The following is a 26,442-nucleotide window of genomic DNA, read 5'->3' as shown; positions in this document are numbered from 1 at the left end:
AAGAATATTATTAAAGAATATATAGCGAAATATATTTTACTTCAAAAGTGATGCAACTCCAAAAATGTTATTTTTTAGTTATCATCATGAATGAGATAAAAGATAAAGATTACTCTGTCATTCATAAAAAATAACCTAATTTAATTTCACAATTCGCCAAATAGCATTTGCATCGTTCTTAACGTTATATAATCTTTTTAACGTTTTAAAAAGATTATATAACATCTTTTACAAGAGTAATACAATACATTTTGAATTGTGTCATTTTTGTATATAAAAAGGAGAGACACATTTTACAGAGCACATTTGGAATTAAGATAGTCTTGATGATCAAAATGTGAAGAAGAAATTGTTTTATTTTGAATAATTCAGTCATTTTGTCTGATCAAGATAAATATAACTGTTGGTGATATTTCAAATTATGTCACTTTTGATGAATTATTTCGAATTTGTTATAGTTTCGTAGGATTTAAAAATTGTCACAATTCGAAAAGAGCTTTTCTTTAAGAGTGTGAAAATTAAAATGACAAATATTTGACGGTGTTTTTAAATAAGTGTACATTTTTTGTCGATATTATTTAATTAGTCAATAATTTGAAGTTACACAAAATTTAACAGAAAACAAGCATTTGTCTTTTTAAAAAAAAAACTTAATTTTTTTAGTTTTGTTATTTTTAAAATAAGGAAACGATATCTGTTTTATTTAATATCATATTGTAAAGGAGTTAATATCTTATTTCTATTTTAAATTATTTCCGTATCGTGACATTTTTCGGTTACAGTTACATCATCACGAAATATTTTCGTCAAGATAACCGTTTTATACAGGTTTCCGAATAAATGCTTATACATATGTACACACGCACACGCGCACCGTATTACATCGCGTTCTCCTTTCTTCGACATTTCTGTTAATATTGGACATGCGCGACTTTGCAATACTACTTTCAACGTAATCAGACGACTGGATATCGTTTCTGGGTCAGAATCAAATATTGTCGGATATTTCTATTTCTTGCGGGCTGAATTGGGACGAGAGTACCCAGATCACTTTTATCCTCCAAAGTTATTTTTTAATCATCGTGGCGGATTTCCATTTTTCGCTGTGATTTTGCACCTCCTTTCCATTTTCCGTCCAAAGCTTAGCGAATCTATGGTACTCAATCTAAGTCACGGTTACAATCTTTACAGCTAGACAGCTCTTGTAAATGCTACGAGACATTTACGATCTAGCCATGAAGGGAAAGCGTTCCGCTATCAGCCAACAGTGTGTCACACGCGAGGTCATGTATACCGCTTCAGATAGACATTACGCGTGTTACGTAATGAGATAATAACCAGGAAACGAGAGAGCGAGATAGAGGAGTAGGCTTGTGTAATAGGTACCTCAATTTTCAGAAGGATTGTCCCCAACTATGGAGAGAATCATGTATCATCCTTTAGCTCTCTCTCTCCCCTCTCTCTCTCTCTCTCTCTCTCTTGTGAATTATACTACACATAGGAAAATATTTTATTACTTAGAAAAGTGATTACTCTATTTACTTTTTTTCTTTTAACAATGATCTTTAACGAAGAATACTTTCTTAATAATAGTCAAAATATACTTGTTACAGATTAAAAGAAATTCATTATATGTACTTAAATTAAGAATTTATTTTTTTAAGAATATTGTAAAATTTTGTCAAAGTGGCAACTAATCAAGCAATCGAATTTGTTTTAAGTTAATAATCTTGATTAAAGTGTCAAATTTAGAATTCAAAATAAATCTTAAATAAATTATGATGCTTATGATGAACCCTGTGATAGATTTGGGGGTGACTTTTGAAATTCATGAAACAAGTAATAATATTTAAAGTAGTATGTTTTTACGTATATTCGTACATGCATTATATATGACTAATAGCTTATTCATGGGTGTGTGCAGACGCAACCATACATTCACACATCAAATACAAATATACATTTGCACGCAAATATTTTTAAATTTTTATTTTTATTTTACTTCAGTTCCTATATTTTATTTTATGTATGGTCAATTCTTTACATTCTTACCATTAGTTTTAATTTGCAAAACAATCTGTGCTCTTAAGGGGATTTGTTCCAGAGTGCTTAATAAATGACGTTTCTCTCTCTCTTTCTCTCTCTCTCTCTCTCTGTCGCTCTCTCTCTCTTTGGCTTCTATTATTAAATTCATATTGTGTTATTTCTTGCTTTCCTTTTTTATCCTTAATTTTTTCTCATGTTTACGATATTTTTTAAATTCCAATTTCCTCTATGCTATTTACGTTCAAGTTTGTCTTTCTTCTCTCTCATCCGTCTCTCTGTCCTTTTATACCATTTCTAAATGTTCGCCTCTTAGTGTTCCCTCTTATCCTCACTTCTTTCATTAGATCCATATCCTGTGTTATTTCTTCCTTTCTTACGTTTTGTCTGAGATGCGCGCGTTTGCTTTGGCTCAACGGGGCAACTGGACGCGTTCCGTAGCCGCTGCCGTCGAGAGAAAATTCTACAACGAAAGCCTTTACCCTGGTAAACGTTTACGATTGCCCCATTGCATCGAGGAATTGCCGTTCTCTTTCACTCGGTGCCAAGTACTCCGACGCGGCGCGGCGGCGCGGGAAGAGTCGGCCGGTGCTGTTTCAAAGGCATTTTGCGTTTTATTACCGGCGATACCAAAGTAACGCCTCCGCAGAATATTTTCGCTCTTATGAAATGAGAGTTCAGAAAAGATCGTGAGGATGAAATCTGTTTTATCTTCTAGCAAACCTATTTACACTCTCTCTCTCTCTCTCTCTCTCACACATTTCGTTCGATAAACGTCACTGGATCTTATCTTTTTTTCCCTTTTTCGGGATATATCCCTGCTCAAGATCTTGTTCTCTTCTTTGCCTCTATTTCCTATCCTTGCGGTTTTCGCAATCGTTTTTCGTTCCTTTTGCCGTTTCCACTTGTTGGTGGACATTTCCTCCTTTTCACCTCCTTATCTGCACCCCTTTCAGTTCCGTCCGTTGTTCGTTCTCTTTTTGCTGTTATCTCTGTCGACTTGCGCGGCTTTTGGACACGACGACGGTATCCTTTTCTTTTGAAATCTGCTCACTACTTTTCAGGAAGGTAACGTGTACCGGTTATCCTACGTGAGAATAGGTATACAGCGAATCCCTTCATCTTGGTAAACGAGTACGGTTTCCGCTATCACCGGAGAGATAGGTTTCTGTTATATCTGTATGCTTTTTTTCAAAATTACAATTATCAATACTTCGGCAATAATCAAAATTCTCCAAAAACATGGCTTTCAGCGCAACTTATGATTCTTTAGTGCATTTGTATTTATTTATACATTTATTTATTTTAATAACTGATTATTATAATTATTTTAATGTTGTTTTTTCTCTTCAAGAATATACTTAGAAATATATTATTGTATGTTTCTTATAATTTTCAAAATAATTTATAATAAAAAAAGAGAGAAAAATGTAAGTTGTTTAATTAAAGTGAAAAGATAAATACCTTAATGTCTTGTTTCTTTGTACAATCGTAGTAATTGTATGAAAATTTTCTTCTCTCTCCATCCAGATCTCCTCTCTCTTGATTATTATTTTTTATTGCATCTCACCTTCCGGTCTTTCTATTTTTTTCTTCGCGTTTCTGGCAATTCTTCTTTTACACGAGGTGTCCCTTTCCAGTACAATCTGCTCACCACTCGATGCCAAAAGAAGGAGGAGTAAGTAGCAGCCTGCTTTAAAAGATGGTGCACAACGTAGTTTTACCTTGGGAAACGTTCACGGTTAGCAAGTAGTCTTCTTTTATACTAGACTGCACACAGCGTTTGTATTGAGTCACTCACGGTGACAACTGTAGGATCTTTTCAAAACGTTTCGTCACGTTTCTTTTCGAAAATAAGATATAACATGTCGTTAAATACTAGTCCTTTGGAAAATAAAAGGCAATTATGTATTGCCTTTTATTTAAAGGAACTGTAGTACTTTGATATTAACAATCAGACAAAATTGATACCTAAATGCAATAAAAGTTATCTTGACATATATTATTATTGCGAAAAGATAATAGTTTATTCTTTAGAATGATAATTTATTTTAATTTAATTATACATTCACTATTTAATATTTCTTAATTAAATTACTTATTCATAGGTAAAATGAAAGATAAAGATATCGTGTTTAGAAAATATTAATAATACACAAAAGAACGGAAGCACAATATGTATACATCCCAGTTAATATATGCCATTCTGACAACAATCCGTGTTTATCAAAACGAGAATGTATATTTATAAGAATGTATGTGTGTTTATTTCGCAATCTCCGTGACGGCTAGTGAGGAAGATGCTGCCACTTTCCAACTCCCAGAGAAAGAGCGAGAGGGGGGGGGGAGAAGAGGGGGAGGGGAAAGGGGGTGAGAGAGAGAGAGAAGGGAAAGCTCCGGTCCCTTCGTGTTCTCTTACAACGGACCTCTCGCCACGGCTTCCTCTGCCCCTCAAGAAACAATATATAATGTGATTTACTAGACCATTACTGCCACTGTACTTTCCGAGTAGCAGCGCCTAGGTGCGGTACACCGACCTTCCATGGACACACCACGTTTACCGTAGTCACGTATAACCGACTACTATTCTCCATCTCATCTGCCTTCTCTGCGATGGCAGACTTCCAATCCTCTATCGCCACCTTGTTTCCCTTGCTTATAATCATCCCTTGCTTTTATATGTTTTCTTACTTTAGATGCTAAGATAAGAGATGCTTCTTTTCTGTGAAGGAAATGGCAAACTCTGATAATGTGGATTGTGGGTGATAATAGACGTTTAATTGAATGGCAATTGACATGGAATTATTTATATAAAATCATAAAAACAATAGCAATATATATTTCTATGATGCTATAATTAACATAGTTTCTGTCAGTTGACATTTAAGATTAAGTTAAATAGTAAGTTAAAACACGCAGAATGTGAATTATGACGAACAATGGCTATTTCATAATGTGAATACTTACTCATAGTGCCCGCATCAGATTAGAGATTGAAATTGGGGTTAATCGAAAGAAAGAAAACCAATATCAAATTTAGTAACTTTGCTTTGATTAATCAAATTCAATCTCAATCTCATTCTCTGATATTCGTCATAATGCGCGATTACAATATCTCGATAATGTTATCACGATTTAGTTAAACCTACAGATATATTAATAAAAAAGTATTAAGCCTGAATATATAAATATATGTAATACAAGTTAATACGAACGAATCACGCAGCATGTTTGAAAATTCTATCGTGTATGAGATTATTGGTGGGAGGATTGATCGGTGCTCTTCGGTAACTGACCTATGATCCGACATTTTGGACATATATCGGATATCGATGCATAGAGTTGTAACTGCAGCGCTCTTAGCACTCTGCTTTTCGTATGGATATATCATCGGGCGTTCGGCCGTAAAACTCGAATCGGCGTAGCTAATTCTTTATCGCGACCGACGTGCTCTCTCGCGCGACTGAGTTTTGACTCGAGATTCTCTGATCGGGCTGTTTACTCTATTCTTGTTTTGCTCGATCAATAAACAGCCGTTTTTTCACATAAGTATTTTTTTATCACTTATCAAACTACAGATTTTTACAAAATCTAATATTAATTTGCTAATTTTTGCCGTCGTTTTTATATATACAATATGTATGTATAACAATATTATTATTTCTATATTCTTATTTATACAGCTATATTATACTGTATACATAGATATGTATATATTAGACATTAGACTAACAAGGAAAAAAATTTTTCTTTAATTGGTCTCAACTTAAAGGCTCTCATTTCAGGTCAAAAGAATACTTCTGGGTTGTTACTTCCCTCAAATTATAAGTCTGTTCACCTAGAAAAAGATCCAGTTGAAATTTTCCCGGAATCTCCTACAGGACCTTTAAAAGTTTTATTTAACTGGATTATAAAACATTTTTAACAATAGAAAACATTTTTTTTACAAATTCCAAAGTATATCGCTTTGTAGTTTTGATAATAAGAAACTGAAATTAGAAAATGAAATGAGTACATAATACAAAAAAGTGATTTAATATTAATTAATTGAAATAAACTATATATAGTTGTCCTTATCATATTTAAAATAGAACAGCAAATATTGGAATAATTCGCAAAGTTTAATACAAAAATTTGTAAGATTTAATACATTAATGTGTCGTCTGAAATTTTGTTTATATTATTAACATTTTCGAATAGGATGCATCATCAAAATCCGGATAAATTTCAATTTAAATTTTCTATATTGTGCCTCCCAAAGGTTGTTGTTGGCGTCCGAGAAAACTTGATGCTTCTAGTAAACAGTCATATTCTTAAAATGGTCGCGGTGTTGAAACCAAGTGCAGAGTATAATCGAAGAGCCGCGATCATCAAAGGCCTTTTGCGGATATAATTCCGTTCTTTGGATACTCGAGATCAACTGTTTATGACATTATGACAAAATATAGGCTTTAGAATAGTCCAATGAAGGTTCCAGTATGCCAGCGAGGAAGAGTCACTCGAAAGAACGCATCGCGAGGACCCTCGCAGTCGTTAAATGGGCTCAAGCGCTGATTTCGGAAAACCCAGGGCAATCGTTGCGAAAATTAGCATCGATTGTTGGTGTAAGCGAGCCAACAATGCGTCGAATTGCCGAGGAGGACCTTCGATACAAATCATACACGTTAAAGATACGACAGATGCTCTCTACTGCCAGGACAAGTCGAATTGCTCGCCTCGGCTCCCATTCTGGCCTCCCAACAGCTCAGATTTAAATCCCTTGGACTACGTATGGAGCGTAGTTGAAAGGGTCACAAACAAATCTCGGCAACCCAATGTGACGTCATAAGGACCGCTATTAAGGCAGCATTCGGCATGGACAGCGCTACATTACAGCGTGGGAAAGCTTCAGACCGAGAATAGAGGCCATTCAAGCTAACGGAGGATATATCAAATAATTGTGCTCTACAGGGATTTCCTAAGTGCCATGTAAAAGGATTTTTTGTATTTAATATTTTTCATTTTACAAAACATTTTATTTAAAGAAATTGTTCGCTTTGTTCGGATTTTGGTGACACACTCTGTATTATACGAGTATAATAATTTATTTGGATCGCCAATTCTGATTCTATTAAAATTTCATTCCTTTTTTGTCTTTATTGATATATGTAATTTATTTCAATTACTTAAATCAAAATTTTTTTGTACTTATTTTATTTTCTAAAGAGTTTTTTATTATCAAATCGAAGCATTTGATTTGAGGATGTCAACCAGCGATATATTTTAAAACTTGTAAAAAAAATTTTTTCTATCTTTAAAATATCTTTAATCCAATTAAATGCAACTTTTAAGGCCCTATAGGAGACCCGGAAAAATTCTAACTGGATCTTATTCTGGATGAACAAACCTACAATTTGAAGAGAGTAATGATCTATTTGAATGCTTGGAACCTTGTTACATCGATCTTGAACGTAAAATTTGGTTATTTTTTTTACATTAATCGGACTGTATTTTTAAGGTGTATATCATAGAAACTAAATAAATTATTATATCATGTTCAGCAACCAATAAAACATACAGTATCATATTTAAAATCCGGATTAAACCATTTTTGCATCAAATCAAACATGTATTAAACAAAAATTGAACTTTGATTTAAAAATCGTTTTTACTAGCGACCTCTAAATTTTAAAATTTTTTGATAAAAATTTTTAGAGGTGCTTTTGTTATATGAAAGTTGTTGAGTTGAAAGACCGATAAAAAAATTTTTTTTTCTTGTTAATCTTGTGTGTGTGTGTGTGTGTGTGTGTGTGTGTGTGTGTGTGTGTGTGTGTGTGTGTGTGTGTGTGTGTGTGGTATGTGTATTTTGTATAACGATGTATTTTATTATTTTTTAATATACAAAGTGTGTCTGAATATATCTCTTTCAAAATAAAGGAAAGTGGTTTTTATAAAGAATCTCAAATTTTGATGATCGAAAATTCTCCATCGAATGGTATAACATTTTCAATTTTTGATTTGGATGGAATATTCTGCTCAGATGTTGAATTTTTTAAACGTAACATTTTTATTGTAATTTTAGATTGTAAAAAAAAGAAATATTTATCTATCTTAAACATTTTTTCTGAAAAATACTTCCATTGATCTTGAAATAATCTTGAAAGTAAATGAAAAATGCACTTCTTTATGATGAAAAAAATAAACTTTAATTATATTTTCTGAAAACAAAGTTTAAGAAAAAAGTGTTTTATTTTTTGAAATATAATCCGAATCCACAATATAAAGTACTACATTACGTTTAAAAAATTCAATATTTCGTTCGAATACATCATTTCGATCGAAAGTTGAAAATATGACTATTTAATAGAACGTGCTCGATTTATTTATCAAAATTTTTTTATAATTATTTTTCAAAAAGAAAGTCATTTTTCTTTATTCTAAAAGAGATGTATGGACGATACTTAATATGTGGACAATTAAGTACTTTAAAAGATAAAAGATAAGATCAAACTGTGTAAATGTACAACGTACATATAGTAGAAAGCGCCAATGATCGGTCAAAGTTAGATGTTACAAATACAATATATATTCTTAATTTAAATTTAATTATTTCAGATGTGACTGTGCGCCGAAACATTCGGGCATTATCACACTCGATCTGAGACGCTAATAATGTAAATATGATGAGAAACCGAAACATTCCTATATATGAAATAATCTCCCTCTAAATTAATTTGGGGAGAGTTTACTGCGAAAAATATAATACTTCAATAGATTTTAAGGGAGAATTTTTCATATTAATGGTCATCACATACAAAATGACATAAGCATAGCATAAAGTCCTTAGATCAGTGAGCATCCAACATAAAAACCCCCATATTGACTTACATAAGATATTAGTCCATTGTTGTATTATGTGTATGCAACTTATGACATTTCGCATGAGTGATGGCCCTAATTCAAGATAAAAATATTATATGGCACTATATAACCCAAATGGCTTAGTTTCAAAGATATCCGCGTATCTTAGTTGGATAAAAAATAATTAATGTATAGCTCTAAAAGATAAGCCTTTATTTCTTTAAAACATACACAAAGCTTCATCAAAATAACTCAAATGGTTTTTGAAATTTTTGAAAGAAAAGAAATTTTTCCTTAAAATTTGGCATCCTATATCACTGAATTGAATAAGGGAAGGCTCAGAAGTGGCCCTCATCGATTTCAATGAAACTTGGCAAGATTATATAGAGTATGTTCCTCAGACATAGTATCTGAAGACATAGTATCTGAAGACATAGTAGTGTCTCGACTCTAAGACAAGCAAAGTATCATGGTGTAAGATATTGCCTATTATTATACTCCTATTTAGCGATGTTCAACCGTCTTTTATTAACTTTTATAATTTTAAAGTAATATTTTTATTAAAATAATATAATTCAACATAACATAAACTTCTTTAAAATAAATTTCATGTTATCATTTGATATAAAATATTATAACTATTGATATAAAATGTTAGAAATATGAGAATGTATATAAAATATGTAAATAGAATTGTCAATGAAGCTTTGAAGAGTTTCCATCACTATGCTATAGATATTAGAGTATAAATTCTAATAAATTAATATTACTAAATTTAATATTAAAATATCTCGGAATCGATTGATCTGACCAGCCTTCAAATAAAGGTATGGTTATATTTAGGAAAATATATTCTATAACCCTGTGAAGTTTCATTGAAATGAGGGGGAGGGTCACTTCTGAGCTTTCCTTTGTAAACCATTTCGGATATATAGTCATATAGAGTTATCGCCTTGAATTAATATGAGGAATCATTCCTTAAAATTTTTCAAAATACTTAAGCGTTACTCTGTATATAAACAATTCAATTTCATTAATATCATTTTTTTATATCTACCAACTTTACATCGTATTATTAGTATCATCACAATTATGGTTGGAAATGCAAAAAATGACTTATGACATTGGTATTATAATTATGATATCAAATGCTATGTTTAATCGTAAAATTCAGAATTGCGTGACTAATACCTTTCCTTGAAAAAATACTCTGTTGTTTTTGGCATTTTGAATATTCTCGTCATGAAATTAAATCGATTCCTTCGGCTATTTTTATTAATCAAGCTGGAACGAAATGCGCACTTCACATCGTCGGTTGATTGATTCAATATTTAAATTAATCACGCCGGTGCGCTTTGAACCCGGAAAGAAAGAATTTCGTGTATACATTATCAAAGTTTAATCCTCTTTCTGTAAAATAGAGAGTGATATTTCCAATTTTCATTTGACAATTCGTATATGCATAAAAATTAAATAGCGCTGCGGTGAACAGATCAACGTATTTTGCATACATTTTATTTGGTCGTATCATATTCTGTTAGTATAAAAAAATAATTAAGAACATATATCGTTTATGATACGAATCATTCTTCGATAATTGATATTCGGTGTATTTAATAAAAATCCATCTCTCTCTCTCTCTCTCTCTCTCTCTCTCTCTCTCTCTCTCTCTCGTTTAAGCTTATTGAGAAGTTCACAATGTTTTCTTTATACAATTATCTAGATAAAAAATGGTTTTATTTAATCTTTCTCTTAATTATTAAAATACATATTATGTCTATCTTTATTTTAAATAGAAGAAGTGTTATTTTCTTTAAATTATTTTGATGTGTAGCGAGTTTAATATGCAATCGTCATAATTTTAAAACCTTTTTTTATAAATCGAATGTTTATGTTTAATATTTGCGATGTTGTCCAGGACATGTAATTCTGAGTATTTATTTGATGTATATCAGCGTTATCACTTATATATATATATATATATATATATATATATATATATATATATGTAGGTATATATCATATAAAATATGATATGGTGGAATATTTGAAGAACTCCAATTAAGAAATAAAGATTTATACAAATAAGTAAAAATATGAATACACTGTTTCTATATTCTAAATTGTTTTGTTTAAAAGCAAGATTATTATCTTAAAATTATCTAAATGAAACGATCGATTTATAATTTTATATTTGATTTAAATAAATTTATATAAAATGAAATCATCTTTATCTTATCTAAGATATGTTTAAGTGCAATTATCTTATCTTTATCTACGTAATTGTTAGTTATCTAAGCATACATTTGAGTTATTGAGAGAGAGAGAGAGTGTTATATCCCGCCGTAGATCGAGTTCATGTGATTTGCGTTGCACAAGTTTGAGTCGCGATCGGTTACAGCGATGTTACATATAAATTCTTCATGGCATGTCTGTATGTTTCTTATCCCTGTTCTCATTTCTTGCTTTCCATCCTCAACTAACGATTACGACTACGTGATGCGGCAATACACTTATGTCGATAATACATAGTGACAAACGCACGACTGATCGATACAACTAGAATTATACATGGTTTAGAATACACACGAGATCGACGACGATTCCGGGTAAAGTTCAAGGCTACTTCTGCCACGGCGGCGGCGCGATTTCTCTCACTACTGCACCGGCGCGGACGCGACGGAATCTCCGTCATGGGGCAATACGTTTTCACGGCGTTTCTTGCCGTCGTCCTCCTTCTCGCAACTCTGTCGCGACGGTCCCGGGGCCGCCATTCATTCTTCCCCGCGGGAGCGGCAATTCAACTTAGCCTGGGCTGAAATAGCGGTTTCCGCCGCGCAAAAATCGCCGCCAGGAGTGCACCTATTTGCTGCCCGCCCACGCAGTAACGAAATGTCGCGGGAGAGCAAGGAAGAATTTTCGAGGAGGCAGAGAGAGAAAGAGAGAAAGAGAGACGGAGATGCCGGTGAAACGAGGGTCGACGGCATGTCTCGCGACTGCTTTGCATATCCCTGGCGATGGATCTGCTAAATCTGCGGGGCGATCGATCTTTTCTTCGCTACACCCCTTTCTCACCACCATTCTACTCTGCGTTATGCACCTCCTCGTGGGAAATCGCGGGCGAATCGACGATCCCGACGCTCGATACTCGCCCGCACGTATTCGTACAAAACGGATTATGTTTATTTTTAGGCAGTTGGTTGCGGCGCGCGTAAACCCTCTCCGGTGAGTTGTTTCGCGATTTCGGAGAATGCGCTCTGAATGTGAACGAGGACGCTTTTTTTCCATAATATGATGTTTTATCTCGTCACCGAGAGTCTCCACATGTTGCCGGTATTAACTTAATTTGGTACGCTTTCAAGAAAAAAATTACGAAATCCTCAATTGTGTGATCTTGTTTTGAGCTGCAGCAGAAGTAGATAATAAAGAAAAGGAAAGAAACGAATTGGTAAAGAAATTCACGATAGTGATGTTCAACTTTTTATACACTGACAATGAGGATCATTCTCAGAAATAGGCAGTCTTGCGTATATCTGTTTTCGTATAAAAAAAATTGTATACTGCATATATACAATATATAGTATATAATTTGTTATATAATTGTGTACATATACAGGGTGTCCCGCAATTTTTGGCAAAGCGCTTTTGTGTCGATAAAGCGAACTAAATTGAGTCGAGAAGTCCTGTACCATTTTGCAAATTTTGAAATGGTTAACGAGATAGTAATTTATGAAGATAGTCAAATTCGCCCGGCCTACTGCCAAATGCAAGCGGGAAGTAAGATAAAACCGCCCAGTTTTGAGAGGCGCGTGTTTGCCATTGCTAGGCACAATCAACGTCAATGTCGCTTGTAAACAACTTGCCTAGCGACGAAGTATGTGCATTTCTCTGAGCGGTCTTATTTCGATGTGCGCTTGCATTTAGTGGTAGGTCGGGAGAATTTGACTATTTTCATACATTAATATCGTTAACCATTGCGAAAATTGTAAAATGATAGAGGACTTTTTGACTCAGTTTAATCCATTCTTGTTAATTATCAGACACCTTATATATACGTATATATAGGATGTTCCATGTAACTGTAATTACGATTTTTCCGGCACTTCCAATAATCTGACAAAAATTATTTTGAATAAAAGTTAGTCAGTTTTTAATTGAATACAAATTGCAATATTAAAAATTTGCAAAATATTCTGTTTTAGAAAAAAAGTCAAGATTACCCTAATTTTTTTAAATGTATGGCACAATGTATTTTTTAGTTCATAATATTGTAACTGATGTCAAGACAAATTCTATGCTCTGCTATATTACTATGCCAGATCTTCAGATAATCTTAAAATCAGACGTGTGGGATCAATGAATGGAAACATTTTCATGAAAAATTATTTTGTATTTAACTTTACATATTTTTCGTTACATTGTTCAATAGAAAAAATGTACCTGTATGCAAATTAAGGAACCGACGTAGCCATTTCTGAATTCGTGGTATTCCCGAATGTAGTTCACAATTTATTATATAAGTGTATCATGTATATATGTAGTACGTACATAGAAAAGATGTTAACATAACTTATAGCATACTTGTAGTATAGTTCAAACGCTGTTACGACTTTATTTATACTTATTTATACTTTTTAGTAGTTTGGCTTTAGAGCAAATCCTAGTTCAGTCTCAATTTGTCAAAAATTCCTATAATGAGAAAGTTGATATGCAGCTTAATACAAAAATCTTTTTCTACTGTAAAATATTACAAAAAAAAATACAAAAAAATAGCAAATGATAAAAATTGTTTATTTTCTTCTCATAAACCACATCGCCCATTGACATTTTTCGATCTTCTCATATAATTCTGAGAATTTTTAAAAAATTTTTTAGTACCGCATTTTCTCGTGTCAGTAAAAATAGTTGCCAATAAGAAAATTTAGTATTAAAAAGTTAATAATAGAGCTCTATTAGGAGAAAATAAACAATTTTGATAATTGTACATAGCGGATCCGATTTCGATGAGCTTGACCTTGACATACGTTGTCAAGGTCATAACTATTGACCTTCAACGAGTCAGCGCTCGTTATCGTTAAAAAAGTTATTGACAAAAAAGTTTGAGAAATGACATTTTATTTTGGTAATTATTTACCAAAATATTATGGTAATTATTATGGTACCCTCCCAATTACTTCGACCTTGACATACGTTGTCAAATGAGTCAAAGTTATGACTCTGAGTGACATTCAACAAGTTTTAGTCATTGCTCGTCATTCGTAAAAAAATTATTGACAGTCAAAGTTAATAATTATTTTTCTACTTTATATGAAGAATCAGATTAACTCTAGACAGGGAGAGAGGTAAGTGTGGTATGGACCAATTAAGGGAATATGACTTTCCACGCAAAACAAGTTCCATCAACTCTTCCCCAGTCTAGGGCATGTGTTGTGTGTAAAGCGAGGATTACCCAAAATTAAAATATGGGTTGAGTTAAGTTTTTAGAAGTGTCGCCACTTTACGGGGCGCAGCACTTCACGCATACATTTATTAAACCTATTGTTTATCTAGCAAATCTCTTTTCTCTCTCTCTCTCTCTCTCCTCTCTCTCTCATTCTTACGCACTCACTAACTCACTCAGTTATCTACATTAATTATTATTAACTTTAATATGAAAATGATATCGAAGTATTTCATCTTGCTTTGTACGGTTCTAATAAAAGCTAAGTGTAAGAATTTTTTGTGCAAATGTAGAATCAGACAGAATCATAGCGCGAAGTCGACATAAAAATTTGCAAATCGTGTTTAAGAAACAGACGTCACACTTTTCTTGAAAAAATGCGACTGCCCTTCTTGACAATGAACTCTCTGTCACTTATTCTGCAGAGGTTCGTGATCTTTATAGATACTGTTGTAAGTAAGATCGAAACGTTTATGGATCAAAATAAAGTTAAAGTACACTTGAATATCTAGTATTGGCTGTTGTAAGCATTATATTTTATAGACGTTTTTTGTATTTTTGGTTATGAGTCGCAGATTGCGCATCAATAATCTAAAGAATTTTAGTCTTAAATCTCATAGGACCTTACATATGAGAACATGTACATAATCGAGAAAATAATGTCTTTAACGGTCTAACTGGATCTTAAATGCTTGCCTGCTAATTTTGTGTGAATTGATATACGTATGTAGACTTTTAAATTTGCGCGCCGAAACGATTTTTTGGTCTTGAAACGCAAATTAAACTAAACTACCGCAGTAATATCACAAATTAAATTGACTAACAATTTAACAATTTGATGCTCTTATGCAGAACGATCATAATAATGCTGAATGACATGTTAAAATCTGTAAATAATTATTTCTTATTGTGAAAAATATTACCTCGGCCGGGAGTCGAACTCGGATCTCTAGCATTCCATGAGTGTTCTAAATCTTTAGATAAAGATTTCACACAAAATCATATAATTATATAAGCACTTAAGATCCAGTTAAATCGCATCGTTAAAAGCATTATTTCCTATTAGTTGTGTTCTAAAGAATTTTACGTATACATATATACAAATACAAAACCGATGCTTGTGCTCCGAAAATTGTTATCCGGTACGAGGAGATATTAAATATGTTTGTTGAAATGTCTAAAGACTTACATATATTAATCAGTTGTACTCGGTGTCCATTAAAATTATGTTGAAGAAAGTTGGTAGCAAAACTTACTTAAAACTCAATAATTTTTACGACGAGAGATAAATTAATTCAGTTTGTCGTGAGAGTTTCGGAATGTATAATTCGTCCGTAAAATCGATCTGTTTCGTTAGTAGCACCAGATTTCTGTCGGGATACGCTTTTTTGTGTCGTCTATTTTCACATTTCGCTCGTGGGAAATCGCAACGATTCGATATCCTGCTCGTTCGATATTCTCGTAAATGTCTCTCTGTAAAACAGGTTCTGTGGTCCTACATGCTACTGCGCCTGGTTCATAAATCCTTTTGATCGAGCCATTTTGACTAAAGCGAGGGGATGCATGCGCGAATCAAACGACCAATTTCCAACTTGGAATTTTGCCTACAGAAATAGTAAAGTTAACATAGACAATTGCATGCATATTCTGTTATGTTTTTTTGCAATTATTAATCAGATCTTTGTTAATTACATTCTACTTGTTATATGTTCCACGAAAGATATTGACTAATTAATTTAAATCTTTGTAAACAATAAACGAGACGATTATGGTGAGCTGTTGTGTAGTTTACGATATCTTGTAGATATAGTTTACGCTGCATTTTGGGGGCAATCGTTAAAATTATTTCTTCACAATCTGCTCAAACGTTATGACATGATCACACTAATCATTATAGTGTTTATTGTGCGTTGTCGTAAAAGCTATATTTCAGTTCTGTAAGTAATAACAGTTTTATATAAGTGTACTCTACATAGTTTTGAAAAGGATATGAACTCCTATTAACCTAAACTCTCCTTCCCCCCATCGCAAATTGAGTTGGGACAATTGGTAAAAAATTTAGTATCATTTTATAATATAACATATTATAGGATATATATTTTTATTATTATATTATTATATTTTTATATTATGTTATTGTAGGATTATATTTTTATGTGATAGCACAAACTATAGAAATCAAAGCCTTAAACGGTTTAGCTGGACCTTAAATGCTTGTATGATTCTTATGTGAATTTATATTATATTATACTACGTATGTAGTCCCCAGAAACGCGCGCCGAAATGATTTTTCATTATTAAAATCGTTTCAAAGATGCGAATTACATCAAATATTTGTTAAACTGCTAGTCAATTTAACTCGTGATAATATTGCGGTAGTTTAGTAAAGTTATCGTTTTCAAAGACTGAAAAAACATTTTAGCGCACGTTTCTGAGGACTACATACTACATAGTATATAAATTCACGCAAGAATCATACAAGCATTTAATATCCAATTAAATCGTTTAAGACTTTTATTTTTATAATGTTAGTGCTATTTTATTATTAATTTTTTGCTCTAGAGCGAATTTTGTTTCTGCAATCGTTTAACAGGAAAAAAATATAATGGGTCGATTCCAGTTAATAATTTTCAACAGTTGACAATTTAAATTGGACACCTTTTAATAAATAAAAATATATAGAAGTGCGATCTTAAAAAAACAGGCACCAGATTTTGTTGTTTTTTTATTGCTCCAAGATAGTGCAAACTATATTGAAAATATAACATTGTTAAATAAATATTTATATAATCAAAACTGCATCGTCATGTGTCGCAGCGTCGTGACTAAAAGTTACATGCATAGAATTTGTTGTTCGCATAAATTTGGTACTAAAATGTTTTAGACATCATATACTATCGAAATATATCGATATTCGAATTTGTTGCTCACATGTTTTTAGTATTAGAATGTTCCTCGCAAGGACTTGGACTGAAATAAAATTTCAGTCCGATTACGATTACGGTCAGAGGTTGCACCCAATTTTTGGTTTCGGTATCGGTTCCGATCCTTTTACCGATAACGGTTTCGGTCTTTTTCGGTTTCGAATCGAAAAAGTCTGAAATCTAAACGATTTTGGTTCTTTTACCGATAACGGTGACCATAACCATTTGGATTTAAGTTTTTTCGGTTACGGTATATGATTATCTACTGTAGAGAAAGATAATACAACAAGCATAAATTGCATATTTAAGGAAATTCGTATTTATTTTAAGACAATATTGAATTGGAGATATGTAAGCAGTGTAAAGCCCGTTTCTACCAATGCAGTTTAACTTTAATCTCGGTTCAACTTAGGGCCTTAGCAGAAGGCTGACTTAAAACAGCTAATCTTAAGACAGTTCTTGTGCATTACTAAAGATATGAGACTTAGGCCCAATTCCACAACTCACGGTTACTTCTTAATCGAAGTTCAACTTATTCTGTACTTCTTTCCAATTTTAGAATTGAAAAGAGATGAGGAATAAGTTGAACCACGATTAATTATGAATTGTGGAACTGAATCTTAATCATAAAATACTGTCTTAGGATTATAAATCAACCTGCTAAGACCCTTGTTCTTCATCTTTTTCTAATTCTTAAAAAAATTAGAAAAAAATGAAAAGTTGAACCGAGATTAAAGTTAAACTGTATTGATAGAAACAGGCATAAACACTCTAAACCAGTGTAAAGTAAACAGATCATTTTTTTTCTTTCTTTGCTGCTGTTTCATTTTTATTATCTTTTTGCGACATCATCTATACGTCGATTACGTTAGCGATTTGTAGCATCGCGAATGGTCGTTTACAGCTTTTTGATAATTTTCTATAAAATAACATATTATTCTTACATAAATTATCATAATCAAGCAAAGAAATAAGAAAGTAATACTCCGTGGACACTGTAATATTGCTATTTAAAATCCTTTTCCTCTTCTATAGTCGCTGTGGCAGTAGTAACATTGGATCATGACGTCATAAATGAGAAATGACACGTTAAAGTTTCTTGCATAACATTTGTAAATAAAGAGAATTTAGGTAAAATCAAATAACGAGATTGCTTTAAAACACTTGTAAAAATGGGTGACAATCCTTACTTCTCCCTTGACCCCTTCTGAGTCAGTAAATAGGCAAAAGAAAGAGAGAAACGTGATATGAAAATAGGCTACGCATGCGCATTGAATAAATTTTGATAAACTTCTCGGTCTTCTCATGCCTTTTACAATTATTTACTGACTATCATGGGAGTTAAGGATAGTCTTCATCCAACATTTTTACAAATGTTGCAACCGACCAACCACAGGCGAGTATTCCTCTCTTTTTCGACTGAAAAAGGGAACGCATTGTTCACTTGTTGTTCATCATAACCGACGCTCAGCCGTAGGTATATGTATGATTACATTATGTATGCTTGGTGGCTGTAGACTGTAGTCGATCATACATACCGAAAAGGTTAAAAAATCCGAACCAAAAACTGAACTGAAACCTAACCGAAAAACAGTTTCGATCCGATTATGGTTTCAGTTTCGCTCCGGTCCGAGTCTTTGGTACCCCGTAACACGTACTATTAAAATATGTCAATAACCGAATTTGTTGCTCACTCTAACGCATGAAAAATAATTAATTTATGAGGATCGGTTCCTGCGCCGGACATTAGGTTCCTTTGAGAGAATGTTGGAGCAACGACTGAATCGATTTGATCGATGTCGATAAAACAGATTTTTAATGCCAAATAAAATATTACATACATCAAGAAAACGTTACATACATTAGATAAAACATTATGTACATTTCTTGCTTTGCTTTCATATTTCATACATTCCGCACAAATACGTGGTTATGAACATTCAAATTGTATTTTTCCTATCATTTCTCTTGTAACCCCTATTAGCACCGAAAGTTTTTCAGTATTATCTCAGAATAATTTATACTCAAAAGAAACATTTCTGAAAAAGTTGCGAAAAATGTTTGCAACATTTCTGAAACAGCTCTGGAATAAAAATGTTCGCGATTTTTGCACATAAAACCCTGTTGAAAAGTTGTTGAAATGTTACAGATAGAATCTACACCTCTTTTTTTAAATATTACCAAAAAGCTATTTCTTACTTCAGCTATTTCTTACTTCAAAAATGATATTTAAATATATATTCAATTGATACTTAAATAATATTTAAATTTATTATGTCGTTATAATTTAAATGTCGTTTAAGTATCAATTAACCTTTTCAACGCCGACTTTTGTCAGCATCCGCATAACGAGCGGTGGATATCAACGCTGACTATAATAGGTATCCACATAACAAATGATAGTGTCCATACAGTTACAGATAGTGTTCGGTATTGTACACTAATTTCGAGGTGATGCTCTATCTTTAAAGACTGTGTTTTGTTATGCACTGCAAGTACTGAAAATCTATAGAGCACGTTACGTATATTATAGATTTCCAGTACTGGCAGTGTATATCAGAACAAAGCCAAAGTGGTCACTTGTGGCGGAATCTCCGGTACAGAGAAAGCTTACTCGCGGACGCGTACCCGGTAAAGAAAGGATTAAACAATTGCGTATGTTCAAATATCAAAGTTCTGAAGTACTTTAAATTTATTAAGAATTGTATGATTTGTTTACAGATTACTTATTGAAATAAACTTAAACTATTTCTCAAAAATAGTAATTATACCTCCAATTATTTTGATTAATTGATTATATGTGTATAAAGCACATATATATCAATATAATCAAAATAATACATATATATCAATATATATAATCACTATTAAAAAATCACACGTGCAGTTTCCATACAATATCATTATTCATGTACAAAAGTGTTAGCTCCATCTTTTGTTTTAGTCTTTAAGTACGTTTAAATATTGCGCGTTAGAGTTTTTTCGCGAAAATGTGTTCCTGCGAAAAGCGATTCCTGTGGCTAAATAGAGAGGGCGTTGTCTCGAGAAGTGAAGCGGAAGCGCGAGTCGAGTGAGTAATTCATAGAACTTATAGTAATGGAAGGAGAATAAGGACGTGAACAAGACCTAAAGGACAGAAATATCTTTCTATCCTCTTCTATCCTCTTTTGGCACATGCACAAAAAGAAGAAAAATTACTAAGCAGGACAGAAATATACATCTTCTGTCTCTTAGTCTTGTTTATACTTTCCACTTGGTTAGATAGGCTATTCCCCTTACATTACTAAAAGTTTTATGCAGTAATCATAGTCATCGTAGTTCTTCCCGCCATTAAGTGAGTATAAACGAGGAATAAAAAAGAATATTTTACGTGCAGGTATTTTTTTTTGTCATTTTCAACAAAAAGTTATTTTGCAATTAAAGCAGAACAAGTCATTTATATACAAAAGTTTTTCGCAATTAAAGTAGACAAAATCACAATAAAATCACGTTGAACTAAATCTGTTTGATCAAAAAATAATTTTTTAGTAAACATTTTAGAGTTATTTTAATATCATGATGATTTTTTATTTTGTTTGGATATGTTTTTTAATTAAATCGCATCTATTAAATTTTAGAAACGTTTCTGTTGAAACTTTTCTTATAACATATTGCAGAATCCTTTTAGAATTGTTACACATATGAAAGATTGAAATATTTCTGAAAATTTTCCGCAACAATCAGTACTGTATAGGGAGCTTCAAAGTCATACTTTGAAAATCTCATGATATTCTTGTAAATTGTTTAAATATGGGAAAGTACTTTTTAGGTATATACTCGAATTTATATACACACACACACACACACATATATATATATATATATATATATATATGAAGAAACAACCTACATCCCGTCATACAATGTTACAAAAAAGGCTTCTAAAAGATATCTCATTTCTGAATGTGATAACTTAGAGAAATTTCTAAAAAATCACATAAAGATATTTGAATGTTATCTAATGCGCTATTTTTTGAGAAACAAAAAAATATCACAAAAATGATACCTAAAAATTTTTTTAAATTTGCATGCCTTTATAATACCTAAAGTATATTAACATATAGAGTTTGTACTTATGATGTCTAAAAGAAGTCTGTTATATATTCAGAGAACACAAATTTGTCTGAAAGATAACTAAAAGATGACTTCTGTAACCATTCTTTAGTCGTCTTTAAGGCTTCTTTTAGTTTTTATATTTTGGCACATTTAATGTTTATTAACCTTATATATCTAAATTAATTTTTATACAAATCTAAACGAAATTTTATGACTGTCAATATACTATACATCCCATTTATGTAATCTGCAATGCTTGCTGTGTCCTGTGTGCGAGAGCTATTATCTTTCATCATAGTCCCCTTTGAGGGGACTCGCTTTTAAAAAATATTTCATTAAAGTTCGTTAGAACACGGGTAATATTTCTCATAATGCTGCACCTTTTATTCTATTCCGTATAATTTTTAAACACGAGAACCCGAACTCCACCACGTCCGTCTGGCATTCCCGCGTATGAACAAATGAAAAATATCAAAATAACGGAAAAATATTTTTTCATTATCTTTTCGGTAATACGAAAAGATATCTTTTAGTCGACTTTCCGTTTTACCGAAAAGACAACCAGAGAAAGATATGACGAAAAGATGTCTTTTTTTTTTAAATTGTCTTTTCAACAAAACTAAAAGAGTCTTGCTGAAAAAACAATTTAAAAACGATCACATTTTTGTCATCTTTTAGACATCTTTTCGTTATGTATTTATCCTTTATGTATTTTGTGCTATCTTAAATTTTATAGATTAAGTTATGAATCTACTTCTTTTAAAAATATCTTTATGATATTTTTTAAAATGTCAACAAATGGATTTCTCATTCAAAAAAATATCATAATTATGTCTAGTTTCTGAATCAAATAATAGCGGCGCATGCAGGCTAAAAAATCATATAACGTAATGAAATCTTCCATGAGAGAACAAATTAATATCATTTAGCATGATATCATAAAGATAAAAATTTCAAGAAATCTCTGAAATAAAATATCAGAAAGAATTCTCCTAGTAGATGTCTCTGATAAATGATCATTATAAGACATCATTTTCAAGATAACTAAATGTTTTCCTGAAGAAATTCTCTTAAAATTTTCATTTTGGCGAGCATGTTATTTGAGGTGGTAGCCAGGAATGTAATTTACAATTTTTGTAAGGCGATTCCTTCTGAGGGATATGAGAGTCAGCCTTGGAATAAGGGTATTAACTATCGATTGCAACAACATTCAACCTTGCCTTTAAGTAAAAAAAATCAAAATCTGCAACATTTTAAAAAGTCCTCTTCAAGCGACTGCGACCGGGCTTAAATGTATATGTATTTTTATGTTTTACATAAAACAATAGGTTACTCACTTCCCACACTCGTCGCTACAAGTAACAAAATCAGTGGCCTCTAACTGTAACTAGACGCATACTGACAGTCTAATTAAAAAGCTAAGCATCTCTACTGAAGAATAGTTGAAGCTCCAAACCTCCAGTCGGTGGCAGATATGCGTCATTTCAACACCATGAAGGGTTATGAAATCTAGTATAAAAGATGATGCTCGATTCATTGATCTATAAGGAGGACTACGAAGACTTAAAGAAAATCAAAACTTTGATTTAAAAATTGTTTACTAGCGACTTCTAAATCTTAATATTTTTTAATAAAGCTTTTGAACTGAGGCTGATTAAAAAAAAAATTTTTTTTTCTTATCTAATGTTCATATATGAAATTGTTTTCATATAAATTCAAAGTTCATGTTCACACAGAGCATAAACATATATTATATCCAGAGCTTATAAACAAAGTAAAATTCTTTAATTTCTGTAATTATTGAACTTTAAAAACGTATGAGTATACAAATTTTGTAATATAATTTTGATATCGAATTCATCTTTAACAAATAAAGTTATAATGGTGAACTTAACCTACTTAATTTTAAACTTTAAGTAACCTCAATTCGAATTAATAAGACTTTTATTCTGTAACTGTAACGACAGTAGCGATATCGTTACATTGTCGATGTGCAGGTTTTATATATGATAAAAAAACCTGCGCAGCAACGATACATCGTTACTAATGTGTTGTTAATCATTAATAAAAGTTATAAAATTATTAAATAAGGATCTAAAAATCGATAAACAGTTAAAATATCGCACATCCGCTCAAGATATGAAATTACACGTAATTACGTAATGCGATCGAGCTCTAGACAAGCAATTTGCATCGTAGAAAAGAGACAACAATGAATTCAACTATTTTAACACTTTATTAGGATGAAAATTGTCAGTTTACGCTCTCTCTGCATATAAGTGCTTTTAAACATTGATTAATTAATCTGTTGCTAGTACATATTTGCGACAGAGTGAACAACAAATTAGAATACTGACATATAAGATTTAAAGGATCTTAATACACGGCGCGGAAACGACCGCGATAAACTAATCATTTTTTCAATTCAATCTTCAATTCAATTTTCATGTATTATAGTTAACAACAAATTCAAATATCGATATATTTTAATATAATGTCTACAATATTTTGGTACTAAATTCATGCGAGCAATAAATTCTATAACGTAGCTTTCAGTCACGACGCTGCGACGCGTGACGGTGCAGTTCTGATTGTTTATAGATTTTTGTTTAACAATCTTATATTTTTAACATGTTTTTGCATCTTGGAGCAGCAAAAAGCAACAAAATCTAATATATCTATTTTTTTAATGTCACATTTTTATATACAGGATATCTCATTTTAAATGACAATCTCAAATTTCTCTTGAATAGTGCATTTTAGAAAAAAATGTTTCAGACAAAACTTCGAGGGGGACATAAGATGGTATCATTGGTTTGACCTTGGGTGGCATTATCAAGGTCAAAGCAAGGTCATTTTGAATGTTTTAAATGAAACTTATTTTTCATTATTTTCTTGTAGCTTACTTCGAAAACTTTTCAAAATATAAATACTATAATAACTAATAGTTATTAAAATAAATAATATTTTTTCATTAAATACTTTGCGAGTTATAAGGCTTGGAAGTTACAATACCGTTGGCATTAGCATTATCCACAGACTTCTATAACTAGACTGCCAACTTCGCCTCCATGTTTGAAGACAGCCCTGAGAAACACCATATTTGAGTTTTCTCATTTATACATATATAAATAGGTCTGTTCGCGTTGCATGAAATCTCCAAATATTTTTGCTCTTAAAATGAGATAGATACATATTTGGCTTTGAAAAGAAAGAAAGCGAAAATGCCGAGTGCAAAAAGTGTCAGCTTATGCGAACAAACCTATTTACACGGATAAATTCACACGATACTCATAGACAGGACGTACATATATATATATATATATATATATATATATATATATATGTATATATATACATACACATATGGAAACTGAAACAAGAACAGCTCGGAATCAAGTTTATTTCTTTCTATCACATTGAGTCGGCAGTCCGATCGACGGCTATAATCTCTTAAATGTTATCCAAGTCATGGATCCTGATAAACAACAAGAGGTTGTAGCCATCGCTCAGACATCTTGGGTAATGCTAATGCCGGCGATGCTGTAACCTGCTAACTTTACAACTCGAAAAGTTCTTAATGAAAATAAACTCAATTATATAGTGTTTTGAAAAGAATATGTAATGAAAAATGGGGAGTTCCATTTAAAAAATTCAAAGTGATCTTGTCTTTATAATGCCATCCAAAGTCAAACCAATGGTATCATTTTATATCTCCCTCGGAGTCACAAATCTTTTGTCTGAAACATTTTTCTTTAAAATGTACTGTATAAAAAAAATATTATATAAATATATTTTTTTTTATTATAGATATTCAGCTTATCATTAACCTAGACATATCTATTTCATTTTTTATTTCCTGCTAGATGTCAAATGGTTTGAGCAATAAAATTCGTTCTAGAACAACAAATTAACAACAAAATAGCATTAAATTTTTGTCCTAACTTGTTGATTTGCAATGGTGGGGTATCCAGGTTAATAGAAGTCGATATATAGTTCGATATATATATGTTTTCTGTTCCTGCATTATGCACTTTCTTCGTCAAATATCAAACATATACCAATCTCACTTTAAATTCCCAAAGTGTACACTAAGCCATAGAAAACAAACCTATGATTAATTTTGTAACTTCAGCAGTTGGTCTTGAATGTAGCTTTCAAATGATACAATTGAACTAAATTTAGTAACGAAATATGTGCATGTATCCGACATTATATCATATACTATTTATTAGAATGCAAGTTAGAATCCCTCTAATCAGATTCAGGCCACCGACAATTTTCAAAATTGAGAAAAGATCAGTTTTATCTCGCTTTGCAGTGATGCAAGAGAGAAAAAGATATATATGCGGATATATATATATATATATATATATATACACACACATATATATATATCTTTATGTGTGTGTGTGTGTGTATATATATATATATCTTACACACACACACACACACACACACACACACACACACATTTTTTCACTCTGATTAATGACAAAAAAAGTTGGACCGATCATACTATACAGATTGATTACTATACTATCTTATGACTAGACTCTGATTGGAACTAGATCTCTACTATACATATTATTGCGCCTGCGCGATCGATTTACCAGGTTCCACTCGCGGACGCGCATGCACTCCCGAACCGCCGAAATAAATAACAGAAGAACAAGAAGCATTTATTGATCAAGAATGCAGAAGACCGCGAAAGATGTAAGATGGAGCAATCGAGAGATATATTCAAACGCGACAGCTCATATCCAAATCTATCTTGTTAGACAATTTACTTGCTGGTTGTCTCAGCAACGCCTTCGCTTGCACATGCCACGGATGTCAACAAGGTACGGGAAGTCCATCTGAGGATGTGATATCGGCGAGGAATCCAACGGATGGAGAAACATCAGAGAAGAGTCCGACGAAGAGGTCTTTTTTTTAAGAAGATCGTTTCGCTCGCGGTTTTTTTGCGGAACGGAGGGCAGATATCGAGGCAGAGATTGGGGGGAGCGGATTCTGCGGCAAAACTAGACTCTCCCTCCCCCCCCTCTTTTCGAAAAAACAAGAAACAAAAACGCAAAGCCTCAAGAAAAGAAGCAAAAG

At 32.2% G+C, this 26,442-nt stretch overlaps 1 protein-coding gene across 5 annotated transcripts in view; it reads left to right on the top strand.

The window, feature by feature from the left end:
* LOC105152147 (lachesin) overlaps positions 1-26,442 on the top strand; it is a 554,769-nt gene that overhangs the window by 126,483 nt on the left and 401,844 nt on the right. The window lies entirely within an intron of this gene.

The sequence above is a fragment of the Acromyrmex echinatior genome, chromosome 5, assembly GCF_024713525.1.
Source record: "Acromyrmex echinatior isolate Ae372 chromosome 5, ASM2471352v2, whole genome shotgun sequence".
Lineage (NCBI taxonomy): Eukaryota > Metazoa > Arthropoda > Insecta > Hymenoptera > Formicidae > Acromyrmex > Acromyrmex echinatior.
This window is presented reverse-complemented; position numbering and strand designations above follow the sequence as displayed.